Here is a 15,523-nt window from a genome sequence, read left to right as displayed (position 1 = left end):
TCGCCAATCCCCAAATTTTTAAGCCTAATTTCCTATCCATTTGGATAGTTCTACAAAGTTAAGTATTTTGCTCTTATATTTATGCTCCTAGAATCCACACAAGAAGGTAAATTATGTACCAGTTTTAAATGATTGTGATCTTCAGCTTCTACTATACCAGATTAGCCATGAGACTTCCCATATAATTCTCTGCCTAAAAAAAGAATCTAATCTTGTACAGTAACTGAGAAGGGTTTCATGCTTTTTGTGACTGCATGACAGCCAGACATGATAATACATGCTAATTCAACAGTTATTTTGCAGGTATTCTGATGCTATCAGCAGTTCCTTAAGTAGTCATCAATGTATTCATCATTATATCCAATGTGCACTCTAAGGCATTCCCTTTCAAGTCCCTATTCTATTTAAACCTCAGGAAACAGTGGAGATCAAAATGTAGTAAGACTTTTTCTAGCAGGATTTACATTCTAGTGGGCTAATGAAGCTAATTAGGAGACCAGGATCAACTTGTGTAAATGCAATAAAAGAACAAAACATAATATTATGTTGTTTAAAGGAACCAGGATATTTAAGCAGAGTGGCTGTATTCATCAAGTACCAAACCACAGGAAGACTTAGGAAAGGGATTTTCAAGAAAGTGAGCAAAATTTATTGTCCTGAGACAAGAAATTTATAACTTCTTATAACAAAAGATGTGGTCATAGATAAGCAAAAAACACGTTAGGAACAAATCACTTTGTGTTTTGTAGAATTCTAATAAGAATTCACTGTAGGGTTTTAAATGGGGATTGAACATCATGATTTTATATTTATTAAGATAGGTGCTAAATTTAGTTTAAAAGTAATATTCTTTGCTAGTATGAAAGTGAAATTCTATTAATTCTAAATACACACATAATCTCATTACCAAAATTACCATATACAGTAGTTCCTGTGTTCAGATGTACCATGAGTTTTTAAAGATACCTTAATCCACAGTAAATCTGTTTTCTATCACCATGACTTTTCTTTCTTAGAAGGGAGGTACAGAAGACATCATGGAGGATATTGCCAATGACCCTTGCATCTTTAACTTAGCATAGTGCGCTTGATCTCCATTCATATTGTTGATTGTATCCATAGTTGGTTTCTTTCTTTACTGAGTTCAACCTTTATCCTGTTGGATCATGATCCAAGACATATCTGTTCTGAAAGTCTTCTATAGTTTTCTTTTCCCACATGCAAAATAGACTGATATAGATACTGATATATATATATATATTTCCATGAACTCATGTTTTCATTTCCTTGCAGTAAATCCTTAAATACCTAGAAGTAAGATTACTATGCCACATGATGTATATATTTAATTGTAGAAGAAACTACTAAACTGTTTTCAAAAAATGGTCACACTATTTGTTGTTCTCACCAGCAAATTAGGAGTTTCACTCTCCCACATGGCTTTGTCTTTTTGTGATGGATGCTTTTCATATATATTTTAAATTTCTGGTTCTGGCTGATGAAAGGAAAGTAACTGTAATAGACAGTAGTAGAAGACAGAGAAAAATCAGCTATGACATGAATTTCAGAAGTCAAGGTCAATGATAATACTGACTTCAGTGAAGTTCTAACTTGGTACACTGTGAAGTGCCAGTCCCTGAAACGATTTTCAGAGTTAATTATAAGGAAGAGAATTGTTGTAGGAGATCGCTTATTCATTCTAACTTCTCAACCCCAAAATAACCACACAGAAACTGTATTAATTAAAACACTGCTTGGCCAATAGCTTAAGGGTATTTCTAGCTTGCTCTTATATCCTAAGCTAACCCATCTCCTTTAATCTGTGCATTGCCACATGGCTGTGGCTTTCCAGGTAATGTTCCGTTAGGCATCTCTCTCTCTCTGGTGAGGTTACAAGGCTTCTCTTGACTTCACCTTCTTTCTCCCAGCATTCAGTTTAGTTTTCCCCTTGGCCTACCTCTGTTCTGCCCTGCTATAAACCAAATGCAGTTTCTTTATTAACCAATGGTATTCACAGAATACAGAGGGGACTCCCACAACAGAGAATTTGTTGATAAATTGGAGATTTGTTGATAAATTGATAAGAGAAGTTGGTAAACCTAGAGCTAGGTGATAACATGTGGTGCCTCATATTTGAGATGAGATACAGAAACCGTAAAAGGAAATTAAGAAGCTTTCATGTTATTTAGTGTTACTCTTTAACCTCTAAGTTATAAATTAATCCAGCAAATACATCAATTAAAATACCTACAATCAGATATATAAATTTTAGGCATATTTTTGAGATTAACAGTTGAGATTTAAATGTTCTTATGATGTTTCCAACCTACATACGGGGTGATGCCCCTGAGAAAGATGAGAAGTGAGCCTGTGTCATGTCACATCAGCACAGACTAAGGAAGATACACAGGAACTAGTGTAGTGACAGAGGTATAATGTGGTCATGAGAATAGAAGCATTAAAAAGTCAACTTTATAACAGCTATTGCTTCGTGTCATTATCTGATAGGTGAATAAACAAAAAAATGTAGTTCTCAATACTTTTCAGGTTTGCTGAAGGATGTTGACCACCATACTTTATATTTTTCAATAGATTGTTGTCATTACTTCAGATTTAGAAGGAAAAACTTGTTATACCACAAGATGAAATGAAATATATTAGCCTTAACTTGTTCAGACCAAGTTGAAAAACTGATGAAAGTGAGACTTGAGTGAGGTGGTTAAGAGTGAAGTGAACACCGAAAAAGAGAAGTATTCTTATTCATGTTGGATTTTCTAGTACACAAGGATGTTAAAATGGAAGTATGTGAAGGAAGTGACTCAGCTTAATGACTAAGATCCTGTCACCAGAACCCAGAATAATGGATTTGAATGCTCTATTCATCCCTTCTAGAATCTGGATATAGCAGCAAGTTGATATTTCTATCTATACATCAGCTCATGCTGTTCTTTTGTTCAGATTCTGCTTCCACTCAATAAAACAAACCTCATTTTCCTGCTGTGCCCACCCACCTGATACACTCTACTCTATGCTTTTCCGTGAGCTTCACCTCTTACACACTTTGTCAAACACTAGGCATGTAGTGGTGACTGAGCAGACTGCCCACTGTACTGCTTCAGATCCTATGGACACTCTCCCTTCTCTCCCATGTGCTCACTTTCAAGACATCTGCAAAGCTCATAATGCAACTTCCCTTAGGTCATTGCTCAGAACTACCACCTCAGACGCTCTTCCCCAGCTGCTCAGCGTCATAGCAGTCCATTGCTCACTTCCACCACTTTGCTTTTCTCCTTAGTGCTTTCCATTAAATGCCATCCCACATAACTATCTCCATCTATATTTGTACATCTTAGTTCACTAATTGTCCAATTGTGTGACCTTCTTGAAACAATAAATTTTGTTTATTTTATATAATGCTCACAGATAGGAGTTAATGGATGAATGTGCAGTGACTGAATGAATTCCATGATGTATATAAGTCACATATATCTGACATAATATAAGAATATTCCAAATGATTACATGACTTTTAACACTTTTATTTTGTCAATATTTTAGTGTATTTTTTAAAATATTAACCATAATAAAATTCAGAGATATCAGTATACCAAATTAGCTATTGTCAAAAACGTAGTCATTAGACTGTTTTGTTGGCCTTCCTGGAAGACTGAAGACAGGGCATGTAAGCAACCTAGAAGAGCTGTGAGGCTGAGATCTGAATCTTCGGTGCAGCCTGAGCTATATTTAAATGCAGCTGATACTAAAGGCCATTGTAATCTCTACATTACATAGAAAGGACTTGTCAAAGATATTTATCATTAGTATAAATCTGCCAGGAAAACAGGCTGTCTTTTTATATAAAATTAGACCTAAGGAACATGTATACTATACCCAAAATTACCAAAATTATTGACCACTAAGCTGGGCCTCTTTAGTCCTCATTCCCAGCTCACCTGTCTAGAGGTTTAGCCACAATTATCCTCTCTCCTGGATTATAACATCTTGATGCATTGGTACGAAAATAGCATTCTTGTAAAATAACAATAGCTGATGAAAATGATGAGGTTGGTAATGATAAAAGACCTCTGCTAACCGCTTTCAATTGATGTTTTTACTCTTCTAAATTCTCTGTTGTATCTAAATTTACCTATCCCCCAAAAGTTCTAAATATCCGTCAGTTTTCAGTGTGAAGGTCTACTAGTTCCCCAGATGGGCAGAAACTGCAGAAACATAGGCTTCAGTAGACACATACCGGCTACACTCACATTGGAAGAATGTTCAGTTCAGTTTCACTGGTTGTAACCAATAATTATATGCACAGATGCCACATCAGGCAGCTGAGTATAGCACTGGAACCAACACACCAAGAACTGCCCCTTAGTCAGCAAACCCTAATGGCTCTGGGACCAGTTGAACCCATTGATTTCCTTTGTCACATCCACTAGTGTCTCTGTCCTGGTTATTCAACAACACACTTCAACCGCTAATCCAAAATAAATAATATTATTTTAAAAAAAACATAAATCAAATAAGTAAAGTGGGAATGTAATTTTTGACCTAATTTTAAATCTACCAATAAACAGAATTGGCATTTTAGGGTCTAACGAACTGACTAGGTGAAGTCTATCTGACAATGCTTCGGTGGTTAGTGGAATGGTTAAGTTCTTTATTAAATTGTGGTTACTCTGCCACCAACAAGCACCTACTTGGTTGTAACTCGGTGCCGTCAGTCAGGAGAAAATGTTAGGTCTTAATGCAGTGTTCTAGTGAGAGACAACAGTGGTAGAGATAAAAATGGTAGCATGGGTGGTGTGATCCATTTAAAGCCACACCCAATAGATTCAGCATGGGTGGTGTGATCTATTTAAAGCCACACCCAATAGATTCAGCATGGGTGGTGTGATCTATTTAAAGCCACACCCAATAGATTCAGCATGGGTGGTGTGATCTATTTAAAGCTACACCCAATAGATAATGCTAAGACTGGATGTAGAGATTTTTGTAGTTGTGAGAAGCGAATAGAGATGATCCCAGTTAGAAACTGACTATCACTTTTTTTAAAGTAAGAATAATAGGTTATACCTATGAAGTTTTATCATAATTCCAGTCAAGTAATGCTAGTAAAATTTCTTCCTCTTTTCTTCTATTTTCCTCCCCCTCCCTCTTCTTCCTCTCCTCTGTTCTTTTCCTACCCTCCTCTTTCCCATTCTCTTTGCTTGCACTCTTTTCCATTCCTGTCTCCTCTCTTGCACCCTTTCCTTTGTGTTTTTCTTCCTTTTCCTTTCTCTCACTCTTCTTCTCATTCCCCTTCCGTTCCTCTTCATTCTCTTCTTTCCAGCCTGCATGAGATTTTTTTTTAATTACTCTCAATTTGATCTGATTTTGAAGAAGCTAAAAAACATTCCAGTGGACTTAAGATTTTGTGTTTGAATTTTTAACAGGAAAATTCATGAGTGCTGTATCAACCTTGTATATGGATTTTTGCGTGTGACTTTTGATCTTGATTTTCTCCAACTGTCAAACACAATGCCTAATTATCAATTTTCATATGGTATATTACAGATGAGAAGTATCAAGATAGGGTTGGCACGTTTCTGGTATGTCTATCCTATGACATCTGTAAAGATAAAAGAAACACTTAAATTCATTCACAGAAGAACACAGGGGCAAAAGAAGCTTCAAGAAGCTCAGCCACCCACCAGAATTCTGTAAGAAGACAGCTATATCAGAATGATAGATGATTGCTACTAATACCACCAAAACCATGCCATTCTCACAGGTAATCTTTACATAAAAGCTCACATGATCTCTGACAGCAGTGAAGAATTAATTATGAAAAAGTAGACTATGGTGTTCAAATTTCATATTTTAAGATCTTTCTTCTAATACTAGGACCTTATTGTCCAAACTAAAAGTTAATCATAAAGATTCAAAAGGAAATATTACTTGGGGAGCTCCTTCATGGCAAATGAGTTTTAAAGGTCAGCAAAAAGTCTCCTAATACCCAAAGGATGAAGTTGTTGTGCATAGCCTAAAATAGTGTTTCCAAGAAACAAATGCTGACCACACTTTCCTACTGAACTTCATGACAGTGTGCATCCCATGGAATTCATATTTATAGCACTGTGAAACTCTTATATTATACATTCATAAAACATCTAATAATAGCTATTCCTTTATACCCAAATCACATTAAAGCATTGAAGAGAAATGTCATAAATGGAAAAAATGTCTTCAGTCTTAAATGCTCATGACACTCTCAATTATTTGGGGAATACTAATCTTGATCTTTGGCATGGATATTGACCTTGTCCTTTAGAGATTATAAGTGACCGAACACTTTCCTCCAATGAGGAATTTGGGAAAAATAAAAAAAAAAAAACACAGTTAACAATATGTAGTTTCCTTCCGTGTGAGGTCTTGATTTATCTTCATTCAATCCCTGTTGAAAATTTGGAAAGGCATGTGACAGAAGCAACTTTATCATGATCTCTTTCCAGAGAGAACTTAAATGATCTCAAAAGTTCTATGAATTCAAGACGTATTAGTTGCTTTTGGTTTCAGCTGAGATTACTTGAAGATTTAATACTTTCTTTGGATAATTTGAATGAATTATTCAAGTTGGACAATTGGAGTTATAATTGGTCAATTGGAGTTATCTGGAAATATAAGTCTATGAGCAAAGAAGACTAATTCAGGAGTGCCCTCAGCTGTTTCCCAGAAGTCCATTCGAATGAACCTAGCTATTTCTAGGCTTCTTGCTTTAGATCTCTGGGCTTTGTTTTCTGAACTTGTTAGACAGGAAGATGAGTCACCAATTATGCTTCTTCTTTGTATGCTGGTAAAAATGATGTTTCTTGGCTCACCAAAGAACAGCCCTTTTCCTAACATCCCTGGTCCTTTACTGTCTTGTAAAGACAGAAAGCACTAAAGAGGAACATACACACAGAGAATCATTTATTCAATATCCAAACTCAATATTGAAGACCCTTATTGTGTGGACTAGATTTATTTAGTCAATGACATTTGGGAGTGATTTGCCATGGGAGTGGGTTTCTATGAGTATGTGACCTGATAAACTAAGGAAGGCACACAAGGTCTCTCTTTCTCTCTTTCTTGGTGTTGGTGGAGCTGGAGACAGTGGTGGAGAGGTGGTTGTGGTGCTCCTTACCCCTGGGTAGAACAGCTAGACAAAGGCAGCTGCATATTTGTGAGTTTGTCTTTTCATTACACCAACTAATAAATTAGTTATTAAACTTTTGTGGATTCTTGCTTCAAACACTTTTGAGCTTGGGGTTTGGTATATGGAAAGAATTCCAAATACTTAATAGTCAAATCAGCCTGCCAGTGAGTGTAAGTTTATTCAAATAAAAATCCCCACTGAATTAAATACATGAAGCTGCACTAGATCCAAAGAACAGTCTCTCTCTCTGTCTCTCTGTCTCTCTCTCCTGCTGCAAGTCCTTCTGTGCTTCGTGAGTGCCACTTACTTATGCTTTTTATTAGCATAGCATACTGCACAGTTTGCATTTTCCAAGTAGGTCCCTATATTTATGGAGACCAATTAGTGGTGTATATCTTTAATATGTATCCAAAAAGGTTTTGAGTGGCATTAAATGGAAGGTTTATCTTTACCAGAGTAGGTACAAAGGAGGTAAATAGTTTTGTTCAAAGGGCAACACTCAATAGAGGTTCTCAGAGCTGAATAATCCTGCTGATATCATGAGTTCAGTACTTACTCGAGTCCTCTGAAACATGCTTAGAACTTTTTCTGGCCATATTTCATGTATATGTTGCAGAGGAAGCTAGAAGTATATGTCTCTACTTCTGATCCAGCAACAAACAACTGAAAATCATATTGCTCTAATCATGGTACAATGGGACCTGTGGAAGTTGTCGAAAATGCCAGTGATAAGGTTATGCAGAATTTTAAATCATTCAGCCTCACCCAATGAGTATTTAGCTTGCCTATGAATATACCATTCACTTGTTATAGATGTCATTTGTGGAGGACACCAGTTTTAGACACCATAAAAGTGGGTATGGAAATGTTTAGTGCATGCCACATGGTCTTATAAACATTTTTATGTGCATTGATTTATATAATCTTAACTGATTGACTTTACTTTTAAAAAATTACTGAAGAGAAAGCCAAAAGGAGTAATCAGAAAAGAAAATAGATTTTTTGAAATAGAAACCCTCTCTAGGAAATGTTTGGAACAGGATAGACATATCTCAGAATTGACATGGGTTGGGTGTAGGGTATGGTTTTACCCTGATTTATAACTGAGGTATTTCTCTGTTGTTGTTGTTACAAACATATTTGGAAGGAAGTTAGGTAGTATAAACTTAAGAACAAGAGCCACATACTACAAACTAGGGGGTTGTCATATCAGGATATAGTACACACGGGGCCACGAGTTTGTATGAAATAAAAGAGAACATCGCTTGTTCTTGTCATTATCCAAAGTTTGTTATGGTCGCATAGAAACGTAGTAGAGAACACAGATCATCAAACTTCATACGTAACGTGGGCTACTTTTTAGTTTGACCTTCTAGTTAACAGTGTGTTTCATATCTTAAAAAGCATTGTAAAATGCAATGAAGAAGAAGCAGGACAAATACTGTGTGTGACCCAGAAAATACAAAATGTTTACCATCTAGCTGTTTTTCAAGAGGCTTTTGAATACCCTAGATGGCTTCATTGTAAATTTTGTTTTGACCTTTCAACTGAATAGTGGTAAGTCTATCAACATACTGCAAGTAATTTCTTTAATGTTACATCTGTCTTCTCAAGCAATTCAACATAGTTGTTGGAGTGTTCAGTCTACTGTTGAACTAGTTTGTGCATCTGGGCATATAGAATCAATAGTGCATTTTCCATAAGAGAGAAATATGGAAAGGGCTCAGAGGGGGTATTGCCTAATAGATCTGTCTTGTTATGAAGAATACTGTGCCAAAGTAACAAATAGGAACTTTCTTAAATAGAAATAGCTACATGAATATATAAATTATATCATATGGTCCACAGAGTGGAAAACACAGCTGTGGTGATAAGGCGAGATTGGTTTCAAAGAAATGATGATGATGATATGAAATTTTCCAAGAAGCAGACACTGAGCTAGATTTAGAGGTACAAGTAGCCTATCCATGGTGTGAGCTTGCAAAAGACAAAGGAGGAAGGAAGCAGAATTTAACAGAGAAGTCTTCAAACTAAAATATGTATGCGATGGCAGGCAGGATAGGATAAAAATAGGAGGAGAGAAAATGAGATGGGTAGGGATGGTGGCCTTATACCATGTAGAAAGACAACAAATCTGAGCTTGACCAAGGTAGAGTTTTCAAGGAAGTTTGCATCTATAATAGAGTCCCCACTGAGAAGGACAGTTGTTGCTAGGTCCTCTGGGAGAAGAAAAGCTTTCTCATGCAATGACATGTTATATGAGGGTGTGACTCATAATTCTGAAAGCAGAGTGCTCTGTGGGAAGCCTTGAGTAAATTCAGGTGATACCTTGAAACAGAGGGTAAGAAAGCAATTTTAAGAAACAGTTGTTTTCAAATATCCCTTTCCTGATCTAGTAGACCAAAATTAGTTATTCTGCCCTTGGAGGATATATTGTTCATTCCCCAGAAGTCTCTAAACTGAAACCCAGAAGTGAAACAGAACTAGTTCTCAATGTCTTACAAATAAATGAATCAATCATTTTAACTTCTCACATAGAAGGGGGAAAGGTAGTGACACTGGTGTTGGGATCACTACTGCTTAAAACAAGAAAAAAACAAGGAAAAAAAAAACCTCGAGAATCCTCCTGACATACACTCTCATTCTATGTAACAGAGGCAAAAATCACACATGAGTCACAGTGGGGTATGAAGAAAGAAGTTACTTAGAAGTACTAAGCCAGGTAGATAGAATGATTTCACATATTTCCCATTTATTGAGAATGTTTCATTTTCTTCTGATTTCACAGAATTAATGAGATATAATGACGAAGCTGTCGTCGTTGGTTCAACCCCCAATCATTTCTCCCCTGACTCTCCCATTCACAACATAGCAAATATGAATCTGCCCAATTCTCCATCATATCATTTCATTCCTTTCCTGCACAATTATAAATTCAGTGCTACAAAGACTGAAGTCTTCATAATCCTCCGATGAGGTCTCCTCATCCTGCCTTATTCCATTGCCCATCATCTCCTCCCCAGTGCTACCCACAAAGCTCTACTCATGCCCTAGAGACTTTTGCACCAAGTTCTTCTCTGACATGAGAACTCATCTTCCGCAAGGTGTGCACAGTGTTTTACCTTCGGGTGTGGAAAAACTATAGACTTACAAAGACAGTATCATGTTCCTGTATCCTTAATTAGCATCTCCTGGTATCAATAAATTATAAAACTGATGCTATAAGAAAACTACAAAATCAATATGGAGACACTAGAAGAATGTCCTGCAGATTTATGTAGTTGGCACTGGTTACATATTGAGATTCCATTTCTTGTCCCACGATACAGTCTACTTTACAGTATTGCATTCATTTCTCACATTTTCTTAGGCTCTTTCAATTTGTAATAATTTCTTTGCAAGTTTTCTAAGACTATAAAATTTTGAATGTTCTACCAGATGAAGGATGTCCTCCAGTTTTTAATACCTTATATTTTATAAGAAATACTTTAGTAACTGACAATTTTCAGTTTTTTGCTCAAACTATATCAAAGATGTCTTTTCCAGTCATTTTATGTAAAATGCCTCCAAAGATTTTCTAGAATATTTTTAGTTTTAATATATCTACTTATAAAGATAAATATTCACTGTATCTTTATTATGTTTCTATTGTAAATCTTCTTTTTAAAATGTATATTCAGAGAAGAGATTTTTTATATGACTTTCTTGTTTATGAAATTTCTAGAAAACTATTTATATAAAAAGGTGTTTAGTAAAGTTTTCTTTAAAGAATTCAGTGATTCAACCAGATATTTTGCTCTTTTCAGGGATACAGAAACAGACTTACCTCAAAACTTGAGGTGCATCCAGCAGCCTTAATTTCAAAGATACTAGAATTATGCAGCCAGTAGACTTTACAGGGTTTCATGCAATATCTCACACATAGCTGTCAATTTTCTCTGTCAGGTCAGTTAGAACTATTATTTAAAAGGTATTATTCTTGCGGAGCTATGCATGTCCAAATTTATAAGCTTGGATTTTTCTATTCCTTCTTTTGAAAATTGATGAAATTATGGAAATGACCACCTCTTAGCCTTTATGACTACTATGGTTTGCTCAGTCAAATGGATTTCAGATGCAGAAACATTTCACCCTCAAATGGGGCCTTTCAAAATCATTCTCTGACATTTTCACTCATGCAAGTGCAAATGCCTCCTGATTCATGGAGATCTGAAACACATTAAAACCTCGGGCTGCTCTCAATTATGCTAGACGTGCTATGCCATTGGCAAATTATCTAAGACTTTTTTTACTCATCTCCTTTTTCATCCTACTTTTAGGTCCAAAAATAGTATGAGAATTTCTATCATAAGTGAGAAAAGGCAAAATAAGTAGTAGGTGAAACTTGAATCTGATAGTATTGGTACCTATTGAAGAAGATATTGGAAAGGAGAGATCTTAGCAGCCAAGAGACTTGGAAATTAATTGGGATCTCATTGTCTGGGGTAAGAAGAAAGAATAACATGCAAAACCATGAAAAATGGTGGATTCTAATGTGAAATATCTAGGATTCTTATAACTTCCTTGAACCTAATTTCATATCAATTTACTAATTCATGAGTTCACTTAGAAAACATTAATTTTATCCTTACTTCTGAGAATGAAATATACACATGATTACAAAGCCCATATCTCAATGGCTTCAAAGGTAGGGAATACAGAAATGCACACACAATTAACTTATATTAAACAATTTGTGTACAATAGAAATAAGAAGAAACACAGAGGGTGGTGTCTGTAGACATCTGGGAAGACATTCCTGATAAGTGGATAGGACACAAAACAGAACTATCAGACAAGTCAATGCACACACACACACACACACACACACACAAATAAACAAACAAACAAACAAATAAAAACAACCTTAATATGTGTGTGTGCTAACAGTGAAGAACTAATTACAAAGAACCTTAAACAATATGACTTAAATCTGAATTCAACACCTGTTGAAAATATTTGAAATTATCAAATAATATTGTTCCCACATATATGAGGTTTGTTTAACTAAAAATTGACTATGTAATATGTCATATTAATTGAAAACAAAGGGAAAAAAGCACATGATGATACCTTCTATTTGCCAAATGCAAGATTCTACATAGTATAACTTGAAAGATATTTCTTATATCTGATCAAATGCAGAAGTGTAAGTCCACCAATCAACACCGTACTTAAAGGAAAAGGACTTTTCAGCCTCAGGTTTTTGGTTTGCTTTAGGATCTGATCTTTGTACACCATTCAAGCACAACATCCTGACCTTGTTAAGTCTACCTCTTAATAAACACCTATCTGTTTTCTTAGTTCTGAGCTATTATGAGATTCCTTTTCTGTTAAGCGTCTGATCATTTGCACCTTCAATTTGGTAGCTTTAAGAGTTATGCATATTAGACTATCCATTGCTTTTGTTCTCAGAGGAACAGTACCAGTTTGTGTGTTTACATTTGCTTGCTTCTTGAGTTTGCATGAACAAATGTGATGTATTCCATTGTTACAGCTCCTTGATAAACTGTAAGATGACAGGCTGGCCCTGGTTCTTTACTAAATAGGTTAATATGTGCTCTTTCTTTGAGCTTATTCAATCTAGCTGACCCATTGTGTTCTATATTATTCTCTTTAAAAATCAATTTTAGGTTCTCAAAATCTGTTTTTATAGTTTTCTATCTCCATAGTTTTATCTCTGAATCCATGTTTTCTTTTCTTCAATTTGTGTTTCTCAACTTTTTCTATCATCTTTAATTGTACACCTAGGTAATTAATTTTATCCCTTTTTAAGAAAACTTCAAACTTTTGTTTAAACTCACAACTTTTAATATCCTGATTCTACTCATCATTTCATCTAGTTTTTACTACCTCATATTCCATAGGAAACTTCTCTTCCTTCCTGACAGATGAGGACACCCAGTCTACTGGTGTTTAAAGTCTAGTCTTAGAATTAGACTAGAACCTCTGCTATTTGACAGAATCAAGGGTTGAACCCAAGCCTTTTGATGTGAAGTATCTTTTTTTTTATCACACCAAGCTATCTCGCTGCTATGCAAAGTCACCTCACATCTTTGAGTGAACCAGTCATTTGGCATTCATTTTCAGTGCTCCTTAGAAAGCAGTACAGAGGCAGTGGGCAACACAGCAACTGTGCCATCTGCTATGTCTGCTGCTGAAACTATAGATGTGTCTCTAGAGAGAAGTCAGAGAGAAGGTTGGGGCTTGTTTGGTTCTACTGCTGATGGAGAATCTGTTCCACAGAACTCAAAATGGATGAGCACAGATTATGCAATTGGGAACACATAAAACACGACATGAGAATGTTAAGCAGAGGAGGGCAAAGGAAAGGCTTTTGAGAACACAACGTGCATGAAGAGAACAATGAAATTGTTTTGTCAGAATTCTAGATCTATATGCCTTCCACTACTAGTAGTTTTAAATTAATATCTTCTCCAGTCTGTGAGAGTGACTTAACCAAATTGTCTGACTTCTAAACATAGTAATTTGTCTAAATTTTAAAAGAACTCATGACTGAATTTTTGCAATATTTTGAAATTTTGGAATAATAGAAATTTTCCTTTGAGAGAAAGTTTCCCTAAAGTCAAAAATATTTTACATATGGGATTTAGTTTCCCATTTCTGTATGAGAAGCCTACACTAGCAATCCAAGTGCAATTTTTGTCCCAAATGGTGTGTGTGCATGTGAGATTCAGTATTTTAAATATTTCAGGCACATAGTCATACACTTAGAAATATTTTGTCTTTCAAAATGGGTTTTTTAAAAATCAAGGATACCCTTCTTAAGTGTCTATTTGCAAAAGGGTATGAGATGGAAAAAAAAATCAGTCTTCTAAATAGCCAGTGCTTTAGGAATGAACCTAGTTAGGTATTAGCAGGCAATGTCTTACTGTCACACACGAAATGACTTGACTGTCACCCTCAGATTTTGCCAGTTCAGATTTACCCCTCAGTTCTTTGACTCACACATTCTGAGATGGGTTGAAAACAATGTCTGATGTTGATCCTGGAGAGCTGTGAACAAAAGGCTCCTCACTCTCCTCACTCCAGTCAAGGCACCAAAGAGAGAACAAAGCAATTATCACATCTAAGAGTAACTTGGTGAAGTAGTGAGTCTATTGGAGTTACTGGCAGGAATGTGACTGAGGTTACCTATAGGAGCAAGGATGAATGTTGACCTACTGGTTGGTAGACTCAAAAGAAGCATTTATTACCAATGACTCCCATCAGAGATTGTGACTCACAGCCGTCTCCAGAGCTCCCTGGGAAGTTTGCAGTCAGCTCCACCAAAGGGTCTCCTCTTCCCAGCAATTGCTTGCTGTTTGTGAGACTTGGTGGATTTTGTTATTTTCAAAGCTTCTTCTGTCTCGTAAGTTTTGTTTTTCTTTTAATCTCTGGCTTTCCCTTATCCTTGCAGAAGGGAAAATTTCAATTTAAACAAACAAAACATTGACAAAATAGGAAATAAACTGAATAGTTTTGCGTGTGTTTTTTAATCTATTAAAATATATTGAAACTTAACATGGATATATATATATATATATATATATATATATATATATATATATATGTATTTTCTTCTTATTTATACTAAAGACAGGATCGATCATTAATCTCTAGCATGTAACCTATGCATATACATGTATGTACATCTGCTATATGTGTATGTGAGATTTGTGGAACTTTTCATTTTCACCCTTTCAATGGTAACTATTTTCCTACTTATGACAGCAAAAATACACTTTTATATAGAGGGAAATCTTATTTTTAATATGAAGCAATTAAATCAGTGAATAATTCAAAACAGCAGTAGTTCACTCAAGCAGGAGAAGATAGGAAGAGAGAACATTTGTTAGCCTATCCCAAACCAGGTTCACACTGCAGGTAAGAAGGTAAAAAGTTTCTGCAAATAAGTTCCACTTGCCTCAGCCAGGATACAAAGGAAGGCTCTGAAGTCCTATTACCCAAGGATCTTTTATCACGTTTATACCTGAAGGTACTGGATTTTCTGTGCTTCAGTTAGGATGCCTCTGGATTTGAGAAGACAGTAATAGTCTGTGAGGGCAGCGCTCTCTTGGGTGTGCCTGTCAAACAAAATCTATTGACACAAGCATTGGAGCATCTTTCAAGCTCAGGGGACCCTTCCTCCAAAGAACGCTGTTCTTGTTTCTGAGCTCACAGTAGATTGCTGGCAAATATATGACTTTTCCTTTTTGTGAAATCCTCCTAGAACCAACATGAAGTCCTTTCACTTTTCTTCCTTTGTGGGTCTTAACCTTGCCGAATTTTATTATGGCA

The sequence above is a fragment of the Myodes glareolus genome, chromosome 13 (genome assembly GCF_982192425.1).
Source record: "Myodes glareolus chromosome 13, mMyoGla1.1, whole genome shotgun sequence".
Classification (NCBI taxonomy): domain Eukaryota; kingdom Metazoa; phylum Chordata; class Mammalia; order Rodentia; family Cricetidae; genus Myodes; species Myodes glareolus.
Note: the sequence above shows the minus strand (reverse complement) of the source record.